Raw genomic sequence first — 10,051 nt, forward strand, 5'->3', positions numbered from 1 at the left:
CCATGGATGGCCTGGTGGATATCCAAAGTTGTAACCGGGGTCAGACTGAGATGCAGCGGCTATTTCCTCCTGAGCTGTAGCGTGGCGGCAAGCTGCCTCCGCCCTCCTCTCGTACTCATCTGCCTCCTCTCTGGTAATAACATATCTTCCTTTTGCCTGATAATCAAAGAAGGCAGGAGTAGGGAGAGTAATATGGACAGTGCGACGTCTGTCAAAGATTAAGCGATACTGGAGGGACTACTCGTTCCTCTCAAGAAAACGATGATGAACCATGGCATTATAATCTAAATAAACATTAGGCAGCTCAACATCATACTCACGTATAGGTACCTCAAGAAAATTAGCTAGACGGGTTTCATAAATTCCTCCAAAGAAATCTCCATTAAATCTATTATGATGCAACCTACGTGCAACAATGGCTCCCAAATTATAAGATTTATCTCCTAACATAGCACTCTAAGAATACTGAGGTCAGGGACACACATGTGACATGCTTCATCCTTACCATTTATGCACCTACCTATGAAGAGAACAAAATAATGTATAGCAGGAAAATGAATGCTCCCTATGGTAGCTTGTGCTATCTCTCTAGATTCCCCCACAGTTATACAAGCAAGAAAATCTCTAAATTCAGATTTGCGAGGTTCACTAGTACTACCCCATTGTGGAAGTTTGCAAGCAGTAGTAAAATCCTCTAAGTCCATAGTATAAGAATTTTCATAGAGATTAAACAGGACAGTTTGAGAATTGCGTGAAGATGAAAATTCAAACCTCCTCACAAAGGAACTAGTGAGATAGTGGTACTGACGGCATTTTTTTGCCTCGAAGCTCACAAGATCTGCGTTATGCAAATATGTGTTAAATTCTTCTTAATTCCCCCTCGATCCATGAAGTCTTCTGAAGGCCATTCACAAGGCCGCACTGAAGCGTCCCTTGGTGGTTCATCGTCAGCATCACGCATTGCAAGCCTGGGTCCTTGCTTCCTTGAAGAACCACCTTGGTACATTTTCCTAAACATATTTCTTCCTCAGAAAAATTTCTGAAAATTTTAGTAACTTCAAATAAAAGTGAACCAAGCTCACCAAAATTAATTGTAACTACTCCTACAAGTGCCTAGATACTATGCATTAGAACTACTTGGAACCATATAAATTTGACATGCAAGCTCAAGAACATGGTCACCTAGGCAGCACAAATTTGCAATGAATAAAGCACTAGAAAAAAAACTAATTGGACCATTAAAGGAGTCACATACCAAGGAACAATCCCCCAAAGCAGTTTTGTGAGAGGTGCTTTGAGCAAGGAGATCGAAAATCGCAGCAAAATGAGCTAGAACTCGTGCTTGAGCTGGATGGTGATTTTTTGGGGAGGAAGAAGAAGTGTGTGGGTGCAAGAATAAGTGGAGGGGAGCCACCGTGGGCCCACGAGGTAGGAGGGCGCGCCCTGGACCCTCGTGGCGAGGTGCTTGCTCCCCCTGTTGTGCTCTCAGTGCTAGATATTCTCAAGTATTCCAGAAAAAATCATATTAAATTGGCAGGGCATTTGGAGAACTTTTATTTTTGAGGTATTTTTATATTGCACGGATAATTCAGAAAACAGACAGAAAAATACTATTTTTACTTCATTTCAACTAAATAACAGAAAGTAAAAGGAGGGTATAGAAGGTTGTGCTTTCTAACTTCATCCATCTAACTTTTATCAGCCATTTGCAAAGATATTTCAGTAGGTGTCAACTTATTCAAGTCAAGTCTACGATATAAAGAGAGAGGCATAACACTAACACTCGCTCCAAGATCACATAAAGCAGTTTTAACATAGTTTCTTTTAATGGAGCATGGTATAGTTGGTACTCCTGGATCTCCCAATTTCTTAGGTATTCCACCCTTGAAAGTGTAATTAGCTAGCATGGTGGAAATTTCAGCTTCCGGTATCTTTCTTTTATTAGTAACAATTTCTTTCATATACTTAGCATAAGGATTCATTTTTAGCATATCAGTTAATCGCATACGCAAGAAGATAGGTCTAATCATTTCAGCAAAGCACTCAAAATCCTCATCATCCTTTTTCTTGGATGGTTTGGGAGGAAAAGGCATGGGTTTATGAACCCAAGGTTCTCTTTCTTTACCGTGTTTCCTAGCAACAAAGTCTCTCTTATCATAATGTTGATTCTTTGATTGTGGGTTATCAAGATCAACAGCAGGTTCAATTTCTACATCATTATCATTGCTAGGTTGAGCATCATCATGAACATCATTATTAACATTATCACTAGGTTCATGTTCATTACCAGATTGTGTTTCAGCATCAGAAATAGAAATATCATTTGGATTCTCAGGTGGTTTAGGAATAGGTTCACTAGAAGCATGCAAAGTCCTATCATTTTTATTTTTCTTCTTTTTAGAAGGATTAGGTGCATGAATATTATTTCTCTGAGAGTCCTACTGAATTCTCTTAGGATGGCCTTCAGGATACAAAGGTTCCTGAGTCATTTTTCTAGTTCTAGTAGCCACTCTAACAGCATAATCATTATTCTTACTATTTAATTCATTGAGAAAATCATTCTAAGCTTTAAGTACTTGTTCTACTTGAGTGGTGACCATAGAAGCATGTTTACTAATGAGTCTGAGTTCACCTTTAACTCTAGACATATAATCACCCAAGTGTTCAATCATATAAGCATTTTGTTTTAATTGTCTACCAAAATAAGCATTAAATCTTCTTGCTTAACCATAAAGTTATCAAACTCATCCAAACATTGGCTAGCAATCTTAGTAGGAGGGATTTCAGCTTCATCATATCTATAGAGAGAATTTACCTTTACTACCTGTGTCGGGTTATCAAGACCATGAGTTTCTTCAATAGGTAATGGATTAGGATCATATATTTCTTCAACAGGCGGTAAATTAAGACCATGTATTTCCTCAATAGGAGGTAAATTCTTAACATCTTCAGCTTTAATACCTTTTTCTTTCATAGATTTCTTTGCCTCTTGCATATCTTCAGGACTGAGAAATAAAACACCCCTCTTCTTCGGAGTTGGTTTAGGAATAGGCTCAGGAAATGGCTCAGGAAGTGTCCAATTATTTTCATTTGTCAACATATTATTCAATAGAATTTCAGCTTCATCTGGTGTTCTTTCCCTGAAAACAGAACCAACACAGCTATCCAGGTAATCTCTGGAACCATCGGTTAGTCATATAAAAGATATCAAGTATTTCATTTTTCTTAAGAGGATGATCAGGCAAAGCATTAAGTAATTGAAGAAGCCTCCCCCAAGATTGTGGGAGACTCTCTTCTTCAGATTGCACAAAATTATATATATATCCCTTAAAGCAGCTTATTTCTTATGAGCAGGGAAATATTTAGCAGAGAAGTAATAAATCATATCCTGGGGACCACGCACACAACCAGGATCAAGAGAATTAAACCATATCTTAGCATCACCCTTTAATGAGAACGGAAATATGTCAGGACCAGTTTTCCTATAAAACATTTATTGAAAAGCCGACCTTTGTGTTGACCAGTATAGAAGAATTCTTCTTACTGGCAGACAAAACCTTGATACAGAAATACAGCGGTACTAAATATTATACATGGTTGAGCTGAGGATGCTCAACAATTTATTACAAGCACGCCTATATTATACATAAAGGTGGACATGACACAAGAGTATGGTGGAATAACTACTGACTCGTAATAACGGTGGTGGTGGGTATGTCACAGTGAAGTGGGTGACATGACTCTGAAATCTTACAGCTCATCAAGCATCGGAGTGAGGCTTGATGATTTTATTCGGGTAGCAGAACCGTATATAATACAAGTGAACAACTCCAGGGTTGCACGTGACTGACTGGGACTCCTCTAGGCGTCGGACTCGCTATCGAACTCTTCATCCATAAGATCGCCTTCGTCAACATCTGGCCAAATCAACAAGCCAGGTGAGTACTTAGAATGTACTCGCAAGACAGTTCGGACATAAGATATAACAAATGTAAACATGATGCACATGAGCAGATTAGTATGCACAATCAAATAATAGATTTGCACTGCACGATAAATAAAAGGAAGTCACGCGGTAGTCCTCCCAAAATCCCAATAAAAGTAACTGAAGACCGATCGGGTGTCTGAAGCGACGCCTCGAAAGGTAAAAATAAATTGACATGCCGCAGTCAGGCGTCGGAGCGACGCCACATAAAGGGCTTATATTGAAAAGTAAATGACAGAACGTGTCACAGTCGGACGTCTAAGCGACATCTCGAAAAGGGCTTATACTGAAAGTAAATAACAAGAATGCCACAGTCGGACGTCTGGGCGACATCACATAAAGGGCTTATATCGAAAGTGAATAACGAGAGTGCCACAGTCGGACGTCTGAGTGACATCACATAAAGGGCTTATATCAAAAGTAAATAACAATAATGCCGCAGTCGGACGTCTGAGCGACATCACATAAATGGCTTATATCAAAAGTAAAAGACAAGAGTGCCACAGTCGGACGTCTGAGCGACATCACATAAAGGGCTCATATTGAATGTAAAAGACGAGAGTGCCACAGTCGGACGTCTGAGCGACATCACATAAAGGGCTTATATTTCATCATTCATATTCAACCAGTTCATAAATTTAAGTCATCTCAAGGAAATACTCAGCACATAATAATCAATTGGTTAGTCCAATCACGGGAATAACGTTAAACCGGGTTTACCATTCTCGGTTGTCCTGCTTATACCTCCGGAGACTGACACTGGTGTTGATACCGAGATTGATACCGAGACTGACACTGACACTGAGATGATGTCCAAGTCCTTGATCGTGGACCTGGATACTCGAATGGTTTTGACTCTGCAGAGTTTGTACTCTTTAACCACAGCCAACGGATTTCAGTAGTCACAAGGACTAGTTCCGTTTACGGTGTTTTAGAAGAAACACGTCTAACCAGTGCACACCCATTCTACATTCCGCTGCCAGGAATCACCCTTGGCAATGTTCAAGAAAAACCTTAAGAGGGGGAGGCCACAACCTCGAATAGCATGGGATCAAATTTATATCGCGCGCTCTAAGGGGTTCCCCCCTCTCGGTCCCAACCGGAAACACCCATGCCCCCTGACCGGATGACGGGCTTTAATCCAGGGCCATGGAACCCTCATCGTGGTCCCTCTGTTTGGTGTGTACAAGGAAAGAGGTTTGCAACTTACTAAACCGCACTATTTGCAGAAAGCATGTGGCAGCACAAAAGGGGAAATCGAACGGGATCGAGACTTGTTCCACGTTAGCACTGGGGTTATACGGTTGACTTAAGACTGGCATGCTTCAACAATACCAGCTTGCAACCCATCATGCCACCACATGATCATTTTATCTCATCATCATAAGGACACATCGAACCTTGAAGCTCACCTGTAGCTTGCCTTGCATGCACATAACATTTTACTAATGCTATATAAACATGACATGAAAAAAAAATTGACTCGAGCAAACATGCAAAACAATCATCATATCAAAGGTTCAAAATGCTTGCCTGGCTCGGAGTAGTCGGAATCTAACTTGGCGAAGTTCGCGTCTCCTTTAGCTCCTCCGGTATCTACATATTAAAAGAAAATCGGATACTTCATAAATACCATGCGTGCAGAAAAAAGTATCCCAAATATTTTTCAAATAAATATGACAGAAAAAGATTCAAGTCAAAATGATCTTTTGTTTAAAAGTTAGAAGGTTTTTAGTCTAGGGACCTTTCTGTAATGAAACAAAAATTTCCAGGGTTTATTTTATAAAAACAGAAAATGTTTCAGTTATGAATACGCCAGTCCAGAGGGGAGACGTATTTTGCCCGAAGGCATTTTCAGAAAACGGTTCGAATAAATAGAATAGAGGCTGACGTGGGGGTCCCACACGTCAGGTTTGAATCTTCCAAAACAGAGTGCCTAGCGCCCGAGGGCCGCGATGGTCGCCGGTGGCGATCCACGGCTAGGCAGGGGGATCGGAGGGTACCTACGGGTTCACGGCGCTCTTCCGCGTCTATGGGTGGTGGAGATGGCCGTCGGCAAGCACCACGTCGACGGTGGCCTTAATTCCGGCAGAAGGTGGCTCGGGCGAGGTTGCTTCTCGTCGAGGAGAGCTGCAGGCGTCGAATTGGGGCTCGGGTTAGAGTATTGGGTGTAGTAGGGGACGACTGGCACGGTCTGGGAGGCGGGGGTGGTCTCACCAGAGTGAATCACGTCGGGGCCCGAAGCGGATCGGGGCGGCCGGAGACGGAGAAGAAGACCTCCTCGAGGTCCCCCTAGTGGCTGGGCGTGGCTCTGGCGAGGTGGAGGGGGGATGCCTGGTCGAGATCGAGCTTGAGGCCCCCTTTTATAGCCAGCCCGAGGCGGTGCCCGAGAACGGGATAATTCCAGCGATGATTACGGCGGTGCAGAGGTTGAACAGGCGATTTCGGTGATTGGGAAGCTTCGTGATGATCCACTGGCTCCACTCAAATGCTAACCTCAATTGAATTAGACCTGCTCCGTGGTTTCAATGGAACGGCGCTTCACGGGCCCGTCGGCGGCAGAGAGCACGCTCTGTGCTTACCAGGCCACGGCGACGGTGCTGCGGCGTGTGCAGAGGAGGGGATGGCCACGTGGAGGCTCTAGGTAGGTTAGGCGATGCTGGACGGCACCGAAAGGCAGGGCCGGCCACTGTTGGCCGCCACGGGTGGTTCTGCCACCGCGGAAGACGCCGGCGCAGGCGAGACACGTTGCCACCGACGCCCGCGCCCAGCCAAGCGACCTTGCGGCGCTCTGGATAAGGAGGAGGAGCAGTGAGCTAGAGGCCAGTGCGAGCACTGGCGAGATCAATGCCCAGCTCTGAAGAAAACGACACTGTCGTCTGAATTTAAACACTGAACTCTGAACATGAACAGCAGCAGTTCCTGCCAACTGTTCGATGAAATGTTTTTGGCATGTGGGAAATTTTTCTGGAGCTGATCTTCGGTGAGGTGACCTCTCGATGCATCTGGGGGCTGCCTAATTTTTGTCAGAATTTTTGGAAAAGGGAAAATATGAATTTCACCAGAAATGGCAATTCTGGTCCAAAGTTGCAGTGGGCAAATTTTGAAAATTTTGAACTAAGCACAAGTGGATCTTGATGGGTCTAGGTTGAGGGTACTAAGGACTAGTCAGAGGAGTTTGTTTGGGACCAAATCTCAAAAGGAAACTTGTAGTTCCTTTGTAAGTCACCTAGGTCCAAAATAAATCACAGAAATAGTTTTGAGGGAAAAATAAATAAAATAAAAATAAAAATTGGTTTGAAACTTGCTGGAGGTGGGAGTCTTGACTTGATCCAAGGCAGGGATGGGTTTTGGAAGGCAATGTCAATAGGTGACATGGCAAATGAGGAAATTTTTGAATGGGAAAGGAATAAACCCATAATCCCTAGGGTTTCTTTTTAATAGAAGGAATTTCAAAAATAAATTTGTGTAGAATCAGGACAAAATGAAAAGCTCTCAAGACCAAAAATCAAGGTTGAGAAGAGCACCAAAACATTTGTCATAAAAGTTTTCAGAAGGAGAGGTTATAAGAAAATTTTTAAATAGCCTCCTTTAAAATCAAATAAACATTTCGATAAAAACCAAATCAAAATTTTTGGAGTGTCACAAGACCTACCCCCTTAGGAAAAATCTCGTCCCCGTGATTTCAGCTGATCCTCGAATAGGTGTGGCTATTCTGCCCGGAGAGAGTCCTCTCTTTCCCATGTCGCTTCATCCTCGGGCTCAAAGCTGACTTCACGGTGCTTCTGATCGTAATAACTCTTTTGTCAGCTTTGCGTTGTCTTGAGTCGGTCCCTGATGAGTCTAACTTTCTCTTCAGCTCCCTTGAGCAAGTCTGGGCCGAAGATACGGTTGTCTCCTATTTTAGACCAATTTAATGGAGTACGACACCTCCGCCCGTACAAGGCTTCAAAAGGTGCCATTTGTAGACTGGATTGGTAACTGTTGTTGTATGCGAACTCGGCATACGGCAAGCTTTCTTCCCAACTGGTTCCATAGGTGAGGACACATGCTCTCAGCATGTCCTCTAGGATTTGGTTCACGCGTTCAGTTTGTCCATCAGTCTAGGGGTGGTATGCTGTACTGAATGCTAGTTGAGTTCCCAGAGCCTGTTGTAAATGATCCCAGAATTTCGAGACGAATTGAGTGCCTCTGTCAGATATTATAGTCTTTGGAACTCCATGCAGACAAACTATAAGGGAGAGATAAAGCTTGGCCAGCTTCTGAGTGGTGTGAGTTGTCTTCACCGGGATGAAATGTGCCACCTTGGTCTATCGGTGATGACCCATATGGCATCATTTCCGTGTTGTGACCGAGGTAGTCCGACAATAAAATCCATCCCAATTTCATCCCATTTCCACTCAGGTATCCTGTTTGGCTGCAGTAGTCCGGCTAGTTTTTGGTGCTCGGCTTTTATGTGTTGACAAGAATCGCAACATGCAATGAAGGTGGCTATATCCCTCTTCATACTGTGCCACCAAAATCTTTCCTGGATGTCCTTATACATTTTGGTTCCTCCAGGGTGGATTGAATATGGAGCGGTGTGGCCTTCGGTTAGGATTTGCTGTTTGAGGTCCTCTATATTTGGCACGCAAAGTCTGTCTCCGTACCATAATATTCCCTCATCGTCTATGATGAATTCTGAGGCTTTGCCCATACTCACTTTTCTTTTTATGCCTTTGATGCTGGGGTGTCCATGCTGAGCTTTCTTAATCTTCTCCACAAGGGTAGGTTGTATTTCCAAATTTGACACAGTGCCTTCCGTGACCATCATCAAGTTGAGTTTGGCGAATTCCTGTTGAAACTCAGGTCTCAAGTTTTGTAGACTGTCGTTGTCCGAGCTTGGGTTTCGACTAAGAGCATCTGCCACTACATTTGCTTTTCCTGGATGGTAGTGGATGCCAACATCATAGTCTTTTACTAATTCCAACCAGCGTCGTTGCCGTAAATGAGCTCTGGTTGTGTGAAAATATATTTGAGACTTTTGTGGTCCGTATATATTTCACAACGATTCCCAAGTAGAAAGTGTCTCCACTCTTTGAGTGCATGAATGACTGCTGCCGATTCTAAGTCATGAGTGGGATAATTTTCTTCATGCTTTCGAAGTTGCCTGGAAGCGTATGCGACTACCTTGCCTTCTTGCATCAGCACGCATCCGAGGCCTTTCCGGGATGCATCACAATACACTTCAAAACTTTTGTGTATGTCTGGTATAACCAAAACTCCTGCTGTTGTTAATTTTTTCTTGAGTTCTTGGAAACTTTTCTCGCACGCTTCAGTCCATACAAATTTCTTATCCTTCTTGAGTAACTGTGTCATTGGTTTTGCTATGGTGGAGAACCCCTCAATAAACCTTCGGTAGTACCCGGCCATTCCCAGAAAACTGTGGACATCTGTTACGTTGGCTGGTGGTTTCCAGCCAAGTACGGCCTTGACTTTTTCTGGGTCCACGGCAACACCTTCTTGGGTCAACACGTGGCCTAGAAAACCAACCTGTCTTAACCAAAATTCACATTTGCTGAATTTGGCGTATAATTGGTGTTTCCTTAATTCTCCCAGTACAATCCTGAGATGTTCTGCATGCTCTTCTGGTGTCTTAGAGTATACCAGAATATCATCAATGAACACCACAACAAATTTGTCCATAAATTTCATAAACACTTTGTTCATGAGGTGGACAAAATATGCGGGGGTGTTTGTTAGTCCAAACGGCATTACTGTAAACTCATATAGTCCGTACCTGGAGGTGAATGCTGTCTTAGGGATATCTTCTGTCCGGACTTTTAATTGATGATATCCTGGCCTTAAATCAATTTTTGAGAAAACTTTGGCTTGTGCGAGCTGGTCAAATAAATCATTTATCCATGGCATCGGATATTTATTTTTGATGGTGACCATGTTGAGTGCTCGATAGTCTATGCATAATCTCAGTGTCCCATCCTTTTTCTTGGCAAATAATACTGGTGAACCCCAAGGTGAGGAGCTGGCTCGTATAAATCCTTTGTCCACTAATTCTTTTATTTGCTT

The sequence above is a fragment of the Triticum urartu genome, chromosome 2A (genome assembly GCF_056163025.1).
Source record: "Triticum urartu cultivar PI428250 chromosome 2A, HENAU_Tu73, whole genome shotgun sequence".
NCBI classification, from domain to species: Eukaryota; Viridiplantae; Streptophyta; class Magnoliopsida; order Poales; family Poaceae; genus Triticum; species Triticum urartu.